Below are 21,217 nucleotides of genomic sequence, written 5' to 3'. Positions count from 1 at the left end.
ACCACCAACAATCCCAACTCCCCTTCTCACTGATAATTGATGCGAGAATTTGGGGAAAATAAGAGAAGAGATAAGATTGGTACAATTTTTTCCTTCTTCTCTCTCACAATCCCTCAAACCAAATTGGTTGTTGACAGCCATGAGTCACTGTCAGCATCTGGGTTGCCTGAATGAAGGAAAGCCTCACCTCTCTTTCTTCTCCTAGAGGCTGTTTGGCTGCAGAAGACTAAGGTCCACCTTAGTACAACCAACAAATCAGAGAAGAACCTGGCGAGTTATGCCAGGGAAGACCTGGAGTTTAGGAACATACATGCTAATGGAGACTGGTGCCTGGGTGTACTGAAGATCGGAGATGTGGTAGATCAGCCCCGCTGTGTAGAGAGTGTGGTGCACTTTACAAACTTATTAATTCACTTAATACACATGCCTCTGAGGAATACCATTATTGCATCCAGTTAACTCACTGAGCAAGTTAAAGGACAAGGAGGTAAAATCACTTGCCCACTGTCACACAGATCTGAATTAGTGGAGCTGGGATTTGAACTCAGGCAACACAAGCTTCCAACTCCCAACCATGACATGATACTGGTCTCTGCTTTTACTGATTCTATTTCAAATTCATAGAACCTTCATCTTCTCTGAGGATGTCTCCTAAGAGGTGGACTCAGCACTTGGCTTCAAGTCTTAGCACTACACTTGGCACTTAGTAAATAATGTGTCAAAATATAAAAATTGTATTAATTTGATCATGACTTTACCTTTAACACAGCCAGTACATTTTTAAGTGATAAAATCTATGCTTACCTGATAAAATAACTTTTTTGCGCCTCTAATTTATCACCTATGACTATACCCAGGTTTGCATCACAGTTCTTTTTCAGCAATCCAGCATCCAACAATGGCATCCAACTTTATAAAAAATATTGTCAGTGAATATTCTAAGCAAGGAACTTAACGGGTACATTTTAAAAAAATATATATTTTCTTAGTACTTATCACTGATTTATGTACTTCAACTTAGATTATTACTTTTATTATATGCACAATTACCTTCTTGTGTAAAATGGGCATAATGAAAGTCCCTGTAATGGCCATAACTTGTCCTTGTTAGGGCTTAATGAATTCATGAAGTGAACATTGTGAACAAACTTGAAAAATAATATTTCTATACAGTGTCAGCTCTTATTCTTCTTGTTTGAGTTCTTTACTTGGAAGTCTCACGAGGATCTCAAAATTAACTATCTAAAACCGAAATCATCCCACTCTCCAAGCCCATTGGCCAGGGCCCCTACTCCTGTCTTCCCTAACTCAAGAATGCCACCAACACCATCATTTACATCATCAGAAACGTAAGGGTAGGAACATCTTCTAATTCTTCCTGTCTTGCATTGCCCAATATGTTAACAGTTTTCAGAGCGCCTATCTCAAACATACATGCTATTCACTATCTCAGGCACCACCCTCTCTTGTCTGGACTACTGAAAGGCCTACTAAGTGCTCTCTCCACTTGAATCCTTAACCACCGTCTACCTTTCTCTTCATAGCAGCCTGAGTAATCTCTACTCATGACATGGATGGAAATTGTTTCAAAATGTGTCTTTTTCAGAAATTCCAAACAATCTGAAAGCATGTGTGAATTACAAAAAACAAAAAACACGTGTGGTGAACACTGAGGCCAATTTAAATAGCTCTTAGAACCTGCTGACTTTCAAGATACTGAGTCAACTCATCTACCTCCTCTGGGGGATGATGGGAAATGTTGCACAGCTTTGAGAGACATTTTAAACACTAATTACTTCAACCTGTGTCTATCATAGCTAATGCTGCACTAATAGAGGCAAATGAGTTGACAGGTGCTTGCAAAACAAAAGACTATTTTAATATAATAAGCATCAGGATATTTTACTTCTGTCTACACATCATCGTGCCCCAAACCAAGTAACTGAGGAGTTGCATTTAACTCATTAGAAACTCCTAGAAAGAAACAACAGAAGGTATTGCATTTTTTAAAATCCTCAATTGAGGATATTTTTTCCATTGATTTGTAGAGAGAGTGGAAGGTGGGGAGGACAGAGAGAGAGAGAGAGAGAGAGAGAGAGAGAGAGAGAGAGAGAGAAGAGAGACAGCACCATGAGAGAGACACATTGATTGGTTTCTTCCCACATGCGCCCTGACCTGACCAGGGACAGAACCTGCAACCCAGGCACATGCCCTTGACAGGGAATTGAACATGCATTCCTCCAGTCCACAGGCTGACACTCTAACCACTGAGAAAACCAGCCAGGACAGGATATTGAATTTTTAAAATTCTATATATGCTTTCTAAAATAATACTTTGATACAATGTTTTTAAGCAATTACGTATAAGCAAGATACATTTTCACCTGTCACAGTATATCCTGTTATGACTAGTTCCACCCAAAGCAGTGAAACAAAATATAAGATGAAAAAAATGCAAACAAGGCCCTAAATTGTCCCACCCCACCCATTCCATGGGCAGCAGAGGGGTAAAGCCAAATCCTATCTCCACTAATTATTTCCTATTTGAACTTAGGCTAAACTCTCTAACGTAATGCTTGAGGTCATGGTAAAGTGAGGATGAAAAATCATAATTTCCACTTCATCGGGTTACTAAGGGCATTGAATTAGTTAATATTTTTATTTTAATATATTTTTATTGATTTCAGAGAGGAAGGGAGAGGGAGAGAGAGATAGAAACATCAATGATGAGAGAGAATCATTGATCGGCTACCTCCTGCACACCTCCTACTGGGTATCGAGCCCTCAACCCAGACATGTGCCCTGACCAGGAATAGAACCATGACCTCCTGGCTCATAGGTCAATGCTCAACCATTGAGCAACCCTAGCTGGGCATGAGTTAATATTTTTAAATTGCCTAGGACATTGTCTAGCACATAGTAAAAGGTGTTTGCTTTTAATCTTTACTTCAGTGGTCTTTCTTTTTTTTAAATGTCAATGCTTCTGTGCTAGAGTGACTAATTATATAATTCTATAGTTTCCACCATCAAATGCTATATGAAATATGAAATTACATTGATGATTTAGCCCAAAATAATAGTCATGATCTTTCTGTTTTGGATACCTTTCTGTTGTGCCCTTAAAGTATTCTTTTAACAATATATATTTGAACATCTAAATCTTCCTTAAAACCTTAAAGTGGATTTAGAACAACATCTGAATTGTATAATATTCCTGCCATGTTTCTTTGCCACCATGATGCCTCCTTCCTGTGAAGGACTCAGGTTGGGTGTGAGTCTGGGCCTCCCCTGTTCCTTAATTTGCTGGAGAAGGTGGTGGGACATATGTCTGGCTGGTGTAGTAAGAACCAGCTGGCATTCTGTGCTGTGCTCGGTCCTCATTTGACCAGTTCCTCTGAGGTAGGCCTGCCTTAGTCCAGTCCTTGTTATGAACAAGTTATCTATCATTTTTGGGTTTGGGCGTGGGGCTATTTGACTCTTACACTATGCAAATGTTTTGGCTTCCAGATTTATCCTAGCATTTGTTCACTTTGTCCAGATTCAGGTAGAGGTGGGGTGCTATTTATGGAGTGGCCCTATGGAGACTCAATAAAAGATGTTTGCATGACTGTAAAATAAATTTCGCACCTGACTTTTCCTCAAACTTTGTCTTATGCTCCTGACTTATAGCTACTATGACTTTTTTTTTTCTTCTTACTCCAAGTCTTTGAACACATCAAGTTCTTTTCCATTCCTGGCTTCTACAGCTGATAGTCTTCTGTCTTCCCATTCTTTACATAGTTCATACATTTTTCATTTTAAATATTACATCTTCAGAGAAACCTTCTCAGTAAGGCCTTTGTTATTTTCTCTCATAATATCTCATGTTTTTATCTCACTTATTGAACTATATGCTGTTTGCCCCATCACCGGATTTCAAGGTCAATGAATGTAAAGATTTTGTTGGTTTGCTTGACCACTGATTTTTTGGCACCATGGCACAGTGCCTTAGACATAAAGAAGTCAACAGATACTCGTTGAATACATGAATAACTTCTATCTTAATTGAACTAAATAACCATGAATTCTAGATGTACTAGATGCAGAGAAGGCACTTTTCTAACTTAGTTTTGTGTCCTTGCCCTACGTAAGTTGTTCTCCAAAACAGCAGCAGGCTGTCCAGCTTGAAACTCAGAGATAACCATCTTCCCTTTCTGTTAGCTTTGTGGATCTCCATTCCCCATCTGACAAATATCAACTAGCAAAGAGATCATCAATTAAGAACTACTGTAATGCTATCAAAAATTAACCCCAAAATGCCTCAGAATAAAATTTATATGCCGGATTTTATAATCACATGAAAATTACACAAAGTATATGGAAAAAACACTCATGCCATTCTATTAATCTGTTCTCTGTATCTTGTCTTCCAAATAATACAGAAAAATTCTGGGAGACAAAAGTAAAAATTTATTTGAGCTTGGTAATAGTTGGCTACTTTATAAGTATTCCATAAATATATTCTGAATTAACTGTTTTTATTATGTATAACATTATCTTAGATACTGGATATAATATAAATAAAGTAAAATACATGTGTTCTACTATGATGAACTCAGTTGTGAAAGAAGAATAGAGAAACTTAGGTTTCTAATTTCCAGGAAAATACCCAACCACTTCCCAAACCCCCATGAAAATAGAAAAATGAAAGATGCCTCTCAAAATAACAAATATGCAAGAGATACCTAATTTCTCAGAACCTGGAAAATTTTCCCCTTTAAATGATAATAATACAACAGTGTTCATGATATCAAACGATAATAATTATTGTTAAAGTGTGCTCCTATGCTGTGAGTTCCCTACATTAGGGATTTAAAAATATAGCAAGGAATCATAGAACATGATTCTTTGCTTCTTAAGTGAAGAAAAACTTTGTAATAGAATTAGTTAATAGCAATTCAATCCTCACATTATTGCAACACATATTTTAATAAACTAGCATAATTATTTCCTGTCTAATCCTTATAATAATTAGTAATCAGGAAAGGTTTTTAAAAATATATTAAGCTTATAAATGATATTGCTACAAAAATAAAGCAATTTCATATTACTAAATCAAGAAATTAGGCATAATTTTTTTCATTGTCAGGTTTCTTGGATGGATGGCTGTATGGGTAGATATATGGATGCTCAGAAGGATGGATACATATATGTAAATAAGTATCTAAGAACATTCTAAGTTTTTCCATTTTCCTTGATGTGAACATATCATTTTGGTTTATTTTAACTATCATAAATTGCCTATTATTCCAGGCATCATGCCACATGGGACACAAAGATGACAAAGATTTCTATGGGGTCTAGAGGCTCAAATTCTAGTATAATAAAGGTCATATCTACAGATAGTAAGCTTTCAGCCTGATTTTGAATTCTAGGATTCTTCACAGATAAAAAGACATTAACGATTTCCAACAGAATATTATTAAAGGATGCAAGGAGGATTCCCAGCTGCCTACAGAATGTTCTATTTATGTTTGCTGCTCCCCAAGGTATCCCCCCTGGTCCAGGTCCCATCAACAGTGGACAACACATTATCAAAATGAAAGCTTTTTCTTAAATTTCTCAAAGAAACTGCTATGGTGTCAGCCCTAAATAACACTTAATTTTAATACATTATCGTCAAGCACTAATGATTAATTTTTATACATGATTAATGAATGGCATTCTCTGCTGTCTCCAGCTATTACAGGTCATGGTTCTCTTCCAGGCTCTTTAAACAGTCAACTCTGCCTTTCTGCATTGTTTTAATTCATATCTTCACTTAGAAGTGCATCAATGACTCAAATATAATAATTTAGATGTGTGTGTATGTGTGTGTGTGTGCGTGCACACACGTGTATGTGTGTTTGGAATGATTAAACAGTCCTTGCCAACTACTCAGAATTCATGTTTACTTTCCTCCATAGAAACCAAAGCTCAATTTTGGGGAGGTGGCAAAGATGTCAGTTGTACTACATGTTTGTCCCAAACCTCCTTGAAAGTGGTCATGTGACAGTACTCTGGCCAATGAGAAGAAGAAACCTTAGATTTCTGTACAAGGTGTGCTGTCTTTCCACAGGCTTTGCCCTTTCCTCCTGCCTAGAATGTGGAGGGAAGGGACCAGAGCAGAAGCTATCTTAGGATTGTGAGGATGAAAAATGAAGAAGTTGAAACAGAATGAAGACTGATTCAGGGGTCCAACTCTTTGCTGACCACTACTCTAGACCAAGCATGTCAAACATGCGGCCCACAATGAATATTCTTGTGGCCCAGCCAATATAACAGTGTGTAAGAAACGTTTCAATAAAATTTTCATAACTTAAGTTTTACAATATTCTGTTATACATAATAATTAATAACAAACTACAATGTTTAATGCCTGTTTACTATAATCGTGTTGCATTCATTTCTCTTACGTGTGTCAAGCACAGGCACACTATTTCTCTCCACTAATACTAGCAGCAAATAATTTAGTCTTTGATTGCCACGTAATTAATCTTGTACTGACTTGTTTGGTGTGCGCAACAGGAAATATTTTGCTTTTAGAGAACAAGAAAAATAGGTTTATTTGCATTACCCTTATTAATTTGTGTAGTTATTCAGTGTCTGGTAAGTTAATGTTCAAGAAAAAATATTAATTTTTATTAAAATGTTCTATTATTTTATGTTAATGATTACTCATTTATTTCAGCCCTTTGTATCCAGCAAGTCTCTATCGAAATAAACATACATTTCTATAAAAATTGAAGCTTTTTTTTTTGGCCCACATAAACTTAAACCTTGTTTATTTGGCCCATGTTAGCCTTTGAATTTGACATGCTTGCTCTACAAATGGGCATAATAGTGATGGGAAGAGAAATGATTATCAAAAACTGTGTAAGCACTGTAAAGGGGAAAATGGGGACACACCCTACAGATTTTTAGACCTCCAGTGTCCACAGCTCCCCGAGATGGGCAATAGAGCATCAAGAATGTTTATCAGTTTGAGACAGTGGTTGAGGCACACTTTCTCAAGTGAAGATTAGTTCAGGAACTGCAGATGTTTACATCATAGCTGAGAGAGCTCAGTTTTGTCATGAAGTAGTGACTAAAAGCCAGAACTAATGGAATGTACTATATAATTTTACAGGAATCAATATTCCTGGTCTTTTCATCTCCTATTTTCTCTCAGAGAAGTTTTATTACAGTGAAATATTCTCATCTCTCCTTCCAGGCTTGTTACATTCTTTAATGTCACCCTGGGCAGTAGTAAATCCTTAGATTGCTTTGCAGAGTGCTAAATGGAAAGAGTTGGGAACAACTGTCAAGAGAGACATTATCATCAACAGTATAGTCCCTGATGCATGATCCCAGGTGTTTTGAGATAAAAGGCAAGAGTGCTATTCCTCTGTGAATCTAAACAATAAATGCACTGTGGCATGTCCTGGCAACTTACCCTTTTATTATGTTCAGTGAGAAGAGATGATAGAGCTTTTGCTCAACTAATCAGTTGCACTTCATGACTGGCAGAAGTCCTTTGTTCTAGCCATCACTGAACTATGCAGTAGTTCATAGCTGGCACACATCGATCAATTACTAGGGATCAGACAGTGTGCAATGCACTCTCTACAGTGGAGCTCAGTTATTGCTCCCAGCTCCAATACCAGATGTCATGGCCATCTTCATCTTTCAGACAAACAGAATCTTATGGGGTAGAGGACAAGTTGCTTAACCTCTCCAAGACTCAGTTTGAATGAGGCACCAATAAATATCTAAGAATATTCTGGAGCTAGCATTTTTCTCACTGTGGTATTCGGTAGAAAAAAATCTGCTGGCAGATGTACAACATACCTTGCCCTGAGGTCATGCAGTCTATGTGCATATCTGAGACCTACACAAACCTGAAACTGAAAGTAGGTAAATGTCACAAGTGCAGTTACATTATTCTTTAAAATATTTCATCTACAACTCAGTTTTGACTAGCGACTATTTAAAAAATTTTTATTTTTAGATATATTTTTCTTTATATCTGAGATATATTACTATCTTGGGTTAGGTAACTACAGTCTGGATAGATATAGTACAACATCAAAATAATATTTTGAGATATTTAATAATATTTAATGATACTTAAATATCGTTATGTATTATTAAATATTACCACATTTGTGATAATGTGGTAAAATAATTAACAGTATAATAAACATAGGGGAGGGGGTACATGGACCATGAGATTTCTCATCTCATAAATTCATAGGAGCCACATAGGACTCGTGTAGACTAATTCTGGATCATTGAATAAAGTGGTATCAAAAGAATCTAAGGTAATTAAAGTATCACAATAAAATGAGTAGGTTAATTTTTATCCATTTATTAAATATTTATTGATAATGTTTAAGGACAAGGCTAAACAAGACAGAAACCGAGGCTCTGTTTTCTTGGCACATGCATGTCAGCAGACAGTTGTGTTCATGTTCTGCAAATTGAAGATGGCATATAGGTCATCAGAGGTAGGCAAAGGCAGGAACTACACTCCCAGGGAAGAGGCTGGGGTATTTGGGCTGGGTATAAGCAAAGACCCCAAGGGCAGTTTCCCAGAGGCTGCAAGGTAGGTGGAACATTCCATTAGAACTAAAATACTTAAAACTATGATTTGAGGACCCATCATTTTAGGGCATACCACTTTCCTTGACAATAAGAGCCATGACTCCTGGCAGAAGAAAAAGGCAAGTCATAGGGTTTGAATGGAATCTGGAGCCTCACTCTGCTCTCTCAGCTTGTTCTCTGAGGCTTCCAAGTGAACACCAACCTGCTTATCTTGCCTCATCTACAAATAGAAGGTCAGGTTTGAAAACTGCAGTTCCTTTAATTTGTGATTACTATAAGCTCAGCAGAGGGCAGGAGTCTTGCATTCGAAAACAATGATGACAATGGACATTTAAAAAACAAGAAGACAGTTATTGTGTGGGGTGGGATCTGTGTCTGTGTCATACTATTTTCTAAATGTTGTATTATCAAAAACATTATTTATAATATATTATTTATTCTATTTTAGATGGAAATGCATAAAGTAGTTAATGGTAACAATGTACAAGTAAAAGTACAAGAAATTTCTATTCTTTCAAACCTTGATGTGGAACATGAATACATAAGGTAGGAAACAACATGGATAGGAAATAGCATTGCTATTCTCAGCAACCCTTTCAGTGTTTAGTGTATGATAACTATTTTCTGAATATTTTCAAAAATTTATTTCTAATGGGTGCATATTCTTTGAGTTCTAGCACATTCAACCACAACATTAAATCACTGTGATATAGAAATAGAAATAAGGGTATATAAATAACCTATATAATAAAAGCCTAATATGCAAATCAACCAAACACAGAACGACTGGTTGCTATGACATGCACTGACCACCAGGGGGCAGATGCTGAACACAGGAGCGGCCCCTGGTGGTCAGTGCGCTCCCACACGGGGAGTGCCGCTCAGCCAGAATCCAGCCTCATGACTGGCGAGCACAGCAGCAGTGAGTGGCGGGAGCAGCAAGGAGGAAGGCGCCAAGGAGCAAGGGCTCACAGACTGCGAGAGGGATGTCCGCGTGCCAGCTTAGGCCTGCTCCCCCCGGGGAGTGGACCTAAGCTGGCAGGCAGATATCCCCTGAAGGGTACCAACTGTGAGAGGGTGCAGGCAAGGCTGAACGACCCCCCTCCCCCAGTGCATGAATTTTGTTCACCAGGCCTCTAGTAGAGATATAAAGAAATAGATGGACATTTAGAGAAAAATTCAGGTTTTGCACCCTGTAAAATTTTTTTAGTCTAAAATTATTATATAAGACCAATGGCCCAAATATACTTATTTGTTGTGATCACAAAAATACAAGGTTGTTTTTAACACAATGGCACTTTCAAAACAAATCCATGTACACAATCACCTAATTTTGTGGTGAGGTTCACAACCATTGATAAATATATGAGCTTATTTCCATAGTTAAAGTTCACATACTTCCATTATAATATTATTTTAATAAAAACACTAAGTTATTTTGAAATGAATGCACTCTTTGGTGTGCATGCTAAAAGATGAGTGTGGAAGCACACAGGGTGGAGGAAAATATTAGGAATATAAAGTAGGTATCAGCAACACTCCATCTGCCAGGTCAGCAGATATTTTCTCCACTGAAAGTTTATTCCAATACTAAATAAATATATATATATATATTTGAAAAATCTCTAAATCTAAGGATGTTAAAATCAATCTATGTATATCAGCTTGCTGATGAGTTAACTGAACACTGCATTTACATTTTTTTATGTGTGTTTTTTCCCCAGTTGATGGTGGGCAATTAGCAATTTTAAGCCTGCTGACTAATTGAAACATTTCTAAATTATATAGATCTCTGGAGAAGATGCATTCTACTTAACCTTGGCATTTGTTTTAAATTACAGGAATCTACCATATTATATTATCCAAGGTTTAAAAGTCAGCTTTCTTCTCTAATTTGTATCTCAGGGTTTTTAGATTCCCGTTGAAAGCTAATAGGTAGAAGAAGAAAAAATGTATTCTCCTTTACACATTCCAGCTGAAAACAACAAGAGTTTTCTGTGTAACTGTGTAGTACCTTCTTCCAAAGGAGTTCAGCATCCGCGGTAGATGACCAATCATTCACATTTAACGTGTCTGTAAATCAGGGAGGGGGCAAGGCATCTAAGAATCAAAACTGATGCCATGAAGAGGCGGCATATTGTGAATGTTGGTTCCCTCCCTTAACCTGACTACCAGAAGCCCTTTCAGAAGAATTCTGAGCAGCTGCAGCCTACACTGGTGGTGCCAGCTCAGATCCCCTTAGCAGGCTGGTGCACCCACTTTCTAGAGCAGTGCTTCTCTTAACCATGCACAGCTGTGCCCCTCTTCTAAACACTTCCCTTGGTTAGAAATGCCCAAACAGGGTGGCCTGAAGCCTATGGCTGAATGATGTGAGGTACAAAGGTCCAGCCCCCTTGTCCCAAAGTGGGGCAACTCTGCGGTACTATTCATAAGACAGAATTTTCTGTTGGATCAGGCTGAGGCTAAACTTCAGCTGGACCGATATCTTTGCCTAGTCCTATCCTACTCTGCCTTCCTCATTCCTTCATGTCCTCACCTGAGCACCTCTACCATAACCCACCTGCACAAGAACCCCCCACTCTGGCTCTGACTGTAGAACTTAACCTTAAACCGAGTAAGTGAAGGCATGAGCTAGACTCACAGGGAAGAACCTGGGGTATTTGAGGTGGGTATAAGCAAAGACCCCAGATAATTCCCATGACCAAAGTCATTAATATAATTGCTTCCAAGCCCAGTTTACAGGCAAGTCACATTGACACGACATTAACTCCTCACAACTGTTTTATACGCTCATCAACTGTCCCTGTTTGTCTGTGACTAGTGATTTCCTGGAATGTTAAGACTTTCTGTGTAAAACAAAGTTCCAAGCAAACCAGTCCTCCATGCTTCCCCTCCTCCCTTTCTGGTTAACCAAAGCAAGCAAATGTGAATAACTTGTGCAAAGTCTTAAAACAGCCAAGGAGAGATCCAGGATTTCGATCCAAATGTGCCTGACTCCAAAGATTATACACACCAGTGGCTGCCTAATGCCGTTTGCTGTTCCATGTCTTCCTCTTTTATTAAAGTACTACTAATAAGACTAAAAGGAAATTGCTTGGTTTCTTGATGGATTGATTGATTTATAAAAGACTAAACGAGGCAAGTAGAGGATGACATCAAAATGTGGTCCAGGTCCAATGGCCTGTGTAGCCTGCTGACTGGCTAAATGCCCTATCTTACTTTAGAACAGTGGTCGGCAAACTGCGGCTCGCTAGCCACATGCGGCTCTCTGGCCCCTTGAGTGTGGCTCTTCCACAAAATACCATGGCCTGGGCAAGTCTATTTTGAAGAAGTGGCGTTAGAAGAAGTTTAAGTTTAAAAAATTTGGCTCTCAAAAGAAATTTCAGTCGTTGTTCTGTTGATATTTGGCTCTGTTGACTAATGTGTTTGCTGACCACTGCTTTAGAACATTTGATCAGTTATTTCTAAGCAAAAGTTTAATATCTAATGGGAAGACATCATGATCAATAATGACTTTCCAGAGAAGAACCATGTTGATTTTAAATTCAATAATATTGATTTGGGGTTTAGTAGAGATGGATAATAAAGAAAAGGCAGAATATATGCCTAATATGAACTGTGATGCTAGATTTTTCATTTACTTCTTCTCAGTGAATCCTATAAAATGTACCTATTAAGAAACTGAGGTTGAACAGGCAGAAGTGATGTAAAAGAAATTAAAGCTAGAGAAATTTCTGCAATGTGTTAGGAAGTTACACGAAAGGAAAATGACTCACAGTAAAACACACGCTCTGAAAAGTCATGGAAGCAGATGTATCAGACACAGGATAGATGGCCCCTATAGAAAACTTTTTGGAAAAAAACAAACAGAAAAAGCTTAAAACTCCTTCAATGATAGCAACACTGGTACAGAATAACAGTTGAGTATGATATTTGTGTCTGTACTGCTGACTTTAAACTATGGCTTTACCACACACTAAATATGTGACTCATCTATAAAATGTAAAGGAAATAGGACCTACTGCGTAGAATCTATGAAAATGTAATGATGAATAGCATATAAAGCACTTAGCATAGCACTGTGCCTATAGCAATCTTAATATATAAAGAGGTAATATGCAAATTAGTCCAGGATGCCGTAACAGGACGACTGGACAGGAGGAGGTTGCCCGCACAGGTGAGGCTCGGAGCGGAGATGGAGACAGAGATGGGGGCCTGCCCGAGCCAGCGTGGCAGCTCCTGGTGGCCCGGAGCGGACACAGGCAGGGGGTGGGGGGGGGGCCTGGGATGGAATCAGGGTCCTGGCCACCTGCAGCACCAGTCAGTCCTGGGTCCCGGCCACCTGCAGCAGTGGGTCAGGCCTGACTCTTGCGGTGGCCCACGGGGCGCCTCCTCGCACGGTGGGAGGTGGGGTGCAAATCGTGCGTGATTTCAATCCCGCACCAGGCCTCTAGTCATGTATAAAATGTTAGACCTAATTATGTAAACACATTGATTGCAATTTTGTAATGCAAAGACATATGCAGAGTTCTACTTTGTCTTTAGAATCACCAAAGTACATTGGAATGTCATATAATTAATATTTTGTCCTCTGAAGAATTACCTTAATTTAGCATTTATCATGAACAGGCTTTACATGGATTTTATTTTTATTTAATTTTAATATTTTGATGTAGGTACTTTCATTCCCATTTTGCAGGTAAAGAAATAAAGGTACAGTGAATTTTAACAATTTGCCTAAGTTCACACCCATAGTGTTAGAACCTAAATTGAAAACAAGATTAGCTGGTGTTAAGTCCACACTCCTGACAATGACATTTATCAGGAATAATGTGAGAGTGGTACAGAACAGTGACAATTGTAACCACAGCTACGCTTTCCATTTCTAGATCTTACAGTGCTTCCTAAAGTGCCCTGACTGAAGTGACTGATTATGACTGCCCGTAGGTGGATCATGTCAGAGCACAGATGAGGAGAACCTTGGGCCAACTGAGCAGCTCCCCTTCTCAAACCTCAGACACAGCCCAGAACCAGCAGGGATAGTGCTGCAGCTGCAGGTAGGGCTGCAGAAAAATGAGGAAGTCAGGACCTCATCTTTATGGTCCTCAAACATGATGCCATCAATCCATTCAGAGTTGGTCAAAGTCAAAACTCTGACACTTCCAATACTTTGTCTTTCTACTCACTCCACTTCATTCCATCCCATTCCACTTATTTCATCCCTTTTTGTTCCATCCTACTCTTTTACTTATTTAAATTTTAACCCAAGGATATTTTTGATTTTTAGAGAGTGAGGGAGGGAGAAAGAGAGAGAAACATCGATATGAGAAACAGCAGTTGGTTGGTTGCCTCCGCCACATTCCCTGACCAAGGATGCAACCTGTTACCTAGGTATATGTGCCATGACCGCAATTGAGCCCACAATCTTTTGGTGCAGGGGACAATGATCCAATCAGCTGAACCACCAGGCCAGAGCTTTATTCCATTCTTTTATATTCCAGTACCTTCCACTTAGTTCATTTCATTCCATTCCCCTCCATATTCCATCCATCCCATCCCTTTCTGTTCCATTCTATTCTCCCATTCCACCCACTTGACTCTACATCAGTCAAATCCATTGATTAGTTATCCAAAGGCAGTCTCTGGAAAATAAGCAGTTGATGCTACAAAGATGAAAGTAATTTAGTTTTGCTCCTGAAAAGCTCTCAGGCTGACCAAGCTTCATTCAATAGATAGGTATACAAAGTCAAAAACGAACTCAGTAATTTACAGCATAACTTAAGTTGTGAAATAAAATGCATTATATAATAATTTCAAAATTCCTGGCTCTGAAACCAAATTTGGTCATAATATTCTTCCTATTACTAAACAAGTCTACTCAGAAGATTTCATTCTTGGGAACTTTATATGTGAAGATAAAGTAGGAAATTTCCAAGGTATATTTCCAATGAACCATGAAAACTAGAAAGATATTTTTTTCCATACTGGGGAAACTTCAAATTAAGACCAGAATCTACAATATCAAATCAGAATGTGTTTTCTCTCTGAAGGTGCTAGATTTTTTAAAAATGGATGATGTTTTTCTATAATTTTTATAATTCCTTTTCTTCAAAGTACCATGACCTCAGCTAGGACAAATAGAGTGCAAACATCATCATTTTATTTGTAAGCATTCTAGATTCTGTTTTTATGAAATGTCCTGTTTAATTTCTGCGGAGATCTGAATAAAACCCTGGTTTCATTACCTCTGCATTTAAAAAAAACATACTTCCATATGAATTTACATGAGAAACATTTTATGCTGTTACTTTGGGTAGTGTATAGCAATCTGCAGGTTCCTTACACACTGACCATATTATTTTTTCCTAGTGTTCCAGAGTTTTTCAAAGATAGGTCTGTGTATTATATAAATTAGCAATCCCTGGGTGTTTTCTAATGGTCTATTCCTGGATTCTACTTCATCCCTAAGAACTTGAATCTTTGGAGCCTGTACAACAAAGTCTCCAAATAATCTCCCTCAGTAAAGCTTACCCTCTATCCTTTGCAATCCACTGGGACAGCGACTAGGTCCGGTGATGGTGCATGGGCTTTCCTTAACCTTCCTGGCAGTGATTCCTGGGCACACTCACCCATTACAGCTGTCACACAAATTAGGCTCTGTGAGAGCAAGGAGGGCTCAGATGAGGGGATTCATTGTGTTGTGGATGCTTCCTTTAACCTCAAAAAGGCAGAAAGAGACAACCAAGTCAACAGAGCACAAATGCTATGTGCCCAGGTGGTGCCTTGCTGAGTCCGGGTATTTGAGATTTTACAGGGTAGGCAATACTGTCAATTCACATGCTATACAGATTCTCATGCCAGGAAGGGAAATTGCCATTCATTGTTCTAGAGCTGCATTTGCTAATTCTCTTTTCTTAGTATTGTTTTATTTGTCTTTGCATTTTAAGTGTCATTTCAGCAAATAACAAGTAACCAAGAGGTGAAAGAGAGGAGCACTCTCTATGCATCTATGTTTACATGTATGACCTCACTTATTTTGCGCCCTGAGAAGAGAATATCATTATCTCTAGATTAAAAATAAAGCAAACAAAAGGATAAGTAGTTCATTCAAAGTTAGCGAATATCAGCCCTATATGTTGAGCCCCTTTACACCTATGCAAAAATCAGTATTTCTTCTGCCATACCATATTACTTCCACTTCTTGCCCTCCAATCGTTGTTGTAGGTGGGAGGTCCCTATTTCTATGCTGGCTGTCAGTCTCCTGGCTGCTCTCTTCTCCCAGAAGCTCTCCTGCATTCCTTCATACAAGGTCTCTCCATTTTCAAACACATAGTCTCCCTATCTTAAGATCAACTCTGACAAGTAATTATAATAAATATAACATGATATAATATAATAAATATAATATAATAAATATGACATAATATATAATAAATGGAATATAATCACAGGAAAGATAACTCATCATATACAAATAATCTACCCACATTCAAAGAGGAAGTGATTATACAAGGTGAAGTATCACTGAGGGCCATTCTACCACAGACAGTCTATTAGGGTTATATAATTTCATATTGCATGTGTACTCTTTGTCAAGGGAAAACGAAGTTAACTGTTCCTCAGAGAGCTTGAACCCTGGCCCATATAAAGCAAGGGAATAAGACAAAGAGAGATATAATCCAATAGACCAGCAGACAGAAATAGAGAATAAGACTTGCCAAAATACTGAATATTATTTTTCTTCTCTTATTTGCTAACATATGCTTTCTAGGAGACATGAAGCATTCTAAAACATTTTGTTTTCCTCAAAAGTTTTTAGCATCCCCTAATTGGTATGTCATTTCATAATTACACACTTCTACTAAAGCATAAGTTTTGAGTCATTCTTAAGTCTTCCTTCTCTGCTAAGTTGTTTATGCTGTAGAATGTCTGAGTCTATAATTAAATTATTGTCTCAAACAAATTAGCCAATCCATGCATACATTAACATATCATTATCGATGTGGAAAACATAGATGCGTGCCATGGGTTATCAAGCTGTGCAGTGCTGCACAGGTCTAGGCTTGCTTTCCTGATAACTGGCCTCAAGTCTGGGTATGGGAAGAAACAGAGAAGTTAATTCTATGAAAGAGGGAAAATTTACTGTTATCTGAAATAAGGGAAAACTGTGGTAGTTGGAAATACTGTCGTGCGAGTAATTTCTCTAATAATCTTTTCTTTCTCCCTATGTGAAAAATATACTTCCTCAGTTCACTGACATATGTCTTGCTTTGGCCAATAGAACGTCCATGAATGCTATGTGAAAAGTAGCCTTAATTGTTTTTGTGAGGTTGAACTTGGTTCCTCTATACTCTGGTGATTCACTGTGATAAAATGAAGCCCCTTCAAACTGCAGCGTAGGACACACAAATATGAAGCCAAACGAACAAAACTGGCAGTTCAGCTGAGCATCCCAGGTAAACCCTGTCTAGATCAGCTGAGCCAGAGTCACTTGCAGACCTGGGAGTTTGGAGATAAACACTTGCTGCTGCAAGCCCATTGAGTTTGGCAATTTGTTACACAGCATTGTCACTGCGAGAGCTGACTAATACAACACCTGGAGATACCGGTACAATCTTAGATTTCAATCTGATTCTGTTGAGTAGATACATCCTGGCATACCTTGCTTCCAGACTACGGCACTAAAGTGAGTAACATAATAAAGGGAGTTGTAATCTTTTTTGCTGGGGGAGGGCCTTGCCTTCAATTTGTAAAAAAACTCAACATCTATGAATCACAATAAAGTGAAGCACAATAAAACAAGGTATGCCTTCACTAAGATCAATTTATTTATACAGCATGTATATATATATGCTGCATTTTAAATGTCATATATAATAGCGCTTGCATTTGTGTATGGGTAATGTTTTCTTAGTGTATCACATACAATTGGTGTTTTTGGGTAGACAGTATCATGCTAACATTTAAAGAAGTCCTTATATGATAAAATTGTTCATAAGGAAATGTAGCAGCAGTGAAGCTGGAAGTGTTATTTCTCCTTGTCGGGCTTTCTGCTACCGTGGCCTCCTGGTTATTCACAATTGTAAAGGGATCTGATCACTCTATAAACAGTCACATGCAGTAAACTGCTTTTTGAGAAGGCGATAACATTTTAAATGTATTTATTGCATCTCATTTTATGAGATTTTATGTTTCATTTTTATAAATATTAGGAAAATAGTTGCAGAGTACATCAAGGTCACAACTGTCCTCTTACATCAATGCAGCATCAAGAGAGCAAGGAACACCGGGGCAGGGAGAAATTTGTGAAGCACTATTGAAATAAATGAAAATGGTTGGAAAAGCTGCCTTCAAGTTCAACAATTGTAAGAGCACATCCCTGTCTAAAAATGCTTCTGACCATAAGACTTCTTTTCCTCATCAATATGAAACAAAAAAGAGTGAGTAGCAACACTACATAATCCAAATGAATACTCAATACCTCTTATATAGACTGCTAAAATGTATACTTTCTTACAAACATTTGTGTTGAACTTAATTGGCTTAAAATTGCTGAGATCATAACAATCAGTTGCTGGGGCAGAGTCAGGGCTTGAAGTTGGACATGAGTAAGTAAACCTTACATATGGCCCTAACAAGCAGTATCAGCACAAATACAGTGACATGATTGAAACTAGGAAACTCTCTCCCATCTATAATTTATTTTAGTATCTTTATTTTTCTTGTCAAAACTCAGTTTTAATTCATATCCTAGGTTCAATACACTGTTTTTTTGTTTGTTTTTCAATCTAGAACAGGGCTTCTCAACCTCAGCACTACTGACGTTTTGGGCTGGATAATTCTTTGTTGTGGGGGCTGAACTGTTTGTTTAAAGATATTCAGGAGCATCCTTCGCTTCTACCTCTTAGGTGCCAGAAGCACCCTCTGCTCTGGAGCTGTGACAACCAGCAATGTCTCTATGCCTGGCCAAATGCCCCTTGGGGGCAAAATCACTCCCATAGAGAACCTATGATCTAGAGCAGTGGTCGGCAAACCGCGACTCGCGAGCCCCATGCGGCTCTTTGGCCCCTTGAGTGTGGCTCTTCCACAAAATACCACGGCCTGGGCGAGTCTATTTTGAAGAAGTGGCATTAGAAGAAGTTTAAGTTTAAAAAATTTGGCTCTCAAAAGAAATGTCAATCGTTGTACTGTTGATATTTGGCTCTGTTGACTAATGAGTTTTCTGACTACTGATCTAGAGAAATACAATACTATACAATATGCTCTTTATTCTAATACTAGATGCTAACCATAAGCACGAAAATAGCCACATTTATATGTGTTTATTTGTCAGACACATAATTCATTTTATTCCTCACAAAAGTTAAATGACTTGCATATTATTATTACCTCTCTATTATTAATGAGAAACTGAAGCATAGAGAAGATAAGTGGCTTGCTCAGCTAGTAGGGGGAAGCTGGATTTGAGCACGAGGCAGTGGGGCTTAGGAGGAGGAAGTCCAAAATTAAATAGTCGCAGGATGTCAGGATTCCAGCGGGACCTTAGACACATGAGCAGTATCCCCTAGAACAGGGGTGGGGGACCTTTTTATTGCCAAGGGCCATTTGGATATTTATAAACATCATTCTCGGGCCATACAAAATTATCAACTTAAAAATTAATCTACTATATTTAGTCAAACATTTAATTAACTCACCCCTAATGCCTTGGCAGGCCAGACCAAATGATACCCCAGGCCTTATATGGCCTGTGGGCCAGACGTTCCCCACCCCTGCCCTAAGACCCATCTTTGCTCATCTGTTCAATCTGAGAGCTAAACTAGATGGCCTCAGGGATGACCCTTCCACTGCTATCAATCTGTGTGTTCTAAATTATAGTCAAGTTTATTTGGCTGGATTTATGTCAATAAGGGCAAGATGACCACACATCAGATAATGGTCAGCTACAGTAGTCCAGTTCCCAGTGGCTGCCATCCATCTTCATTGAATTAGATTCATGTTGTTTTAGTGTATATATTCCCTTAAACCTGACAGCTTTGAGTAAATTCTGCAGAAAAGAGATGACATCACAAAACTGTCTTGCAAATTTCTCCATGAATCTCACCACCAGCTCTTCAAAATCACGCTTAAATGCAGACAAGGTTGGAGAGGATACACATAACTTTCCCCCTCTGGCAAAGCCAATGGGAGAAAGCAGTTAACTGCTGGCCAGATGAGCCTAAAAGATTAACTTTAAAGTAAGTGCCAGAAAACTTAATCAGCCAAAGAGGGTTAATTAAATTAATAATGAACACTGGAAGTAGGAGCTTGTTTTCTCACTTAAGGTGACTACTGTGACCCCCTAGGCTCATAACAAATTAGAAGATTCCGGTTAGTGAGAATATGCTAAACTCCATTCCATAATCTCATCGAAAATTTCTCTTTACCAGTTTATCTGTCTCTAGTCTTTCTCCTCTCTCAATAAATCTATCTACTCAGCGACTGCTCAAACCAGCTTTCTGTTATAGTTACTGCTCATTTCACACAGTTCCTTAAAGCTCATAACCACATTTTGACCACTTAACCTCTCTATCCATAGACATGATCCCAGACATGTATTCTTACAAATGTCAATAGAAAAATAAAGCTGTACAGAGTTCCCTACACATAGACTACCTTTTCCATAATATAAGATTCTAGGAGAACTATGTCTAGCATTTATTGATTATGATTTTTGACAGATAAATGTTATAAAAGTATACCATAAACAAATTTCTTTTAACAATTTAAAGTAAAATACAGTTCTCAATTTTTCTGAGCCTACCAAAGTCAGGAACCTCATCACACACTATGTCTAATAGCAAAGATTCTTCCATTGTCACCTTCTACCCACAGAGTCATTGCCACACTTTCAAATGCATTAGAGGCTCACTTATGGTTGCTCACTCATATTCATTTAGTTTTGTAACCCAAGAATATTCTTGAATATTAAAAAAACAGAAACAAAAAAAATCATGCAAACATAAGCCATTGTTTTTATCATGTATATGATATATACATACACACATATGTATTTATGAGTACACTTCTGCATATAAAATATATCCTTTAACTATCATACAAAATTGAAAATAAATGATTTTTTACTTTAAACTCTGAACATTTTTATAAGGGCATGATTATATATGGAAAAACATATCAACACACTTAGATTATTCAATAGGAATATATCGAATTAGAAGAAAATGATGACAGATGTCTAATTGGAACTCTTTGATTCTTCCAGCTTTTGTTGATAAAATTTTCCCAGATTGAATAATTGTAATTTCTACCTGTACCAAATCCATAGCCAGTCTCATATCTCGCTGCCATTAGGCTACTCACCACTTCCCCTACTGAATTATTAAATGATCTTTGGAGTTGGCCGCAGTTCATAGAAATGCACAGTCCAATGCATCGGAGCGCTGTCAACTGTTAAGAAAAGACTAAATGACCTTGACAGCTGATAAAAATTTCATTATTACCCTTTCCTTGGAAAGGATGCAACTCAGCCCAAAGCTGTTAAGTGTGGAGCTTTCAGAGTTCTCAATTTCTCTCTTGGAGAGGGCACAGTAGACTTTTTCACGGGGATTAA

General features: G+C 38.1%; 1 protein-coding gene across 5 annotated transcripts in view; it reads right to left on the bottom strand.

Annotated features, from left to right (window-relative positions):
• KCNIP4 (potassium voltage-gated channel interacting protein 4) overlaps nt 1–21,217 on the bottom strand; it is a 995,976-nt gene that overhangs the window by 624,545 nt on the left and 350,214 nt on the right. The window lies entirely within an intron of this gene.

Source organism: Plecotus auritus (genome assembly GCF_963455305.1).
Source record: "Plecotus auritus genome assembly, chromosome: 1".
Taxonomy (NCBI): Eukaryota; Metazoa; Chordata; class Mammalia; order Chiroptera; family Vespertilionidae; genus Plecotus; species Plecotus auritus.
This window is presented reverse-complemented; position numbering and strand designations above follow the sequence as displayed.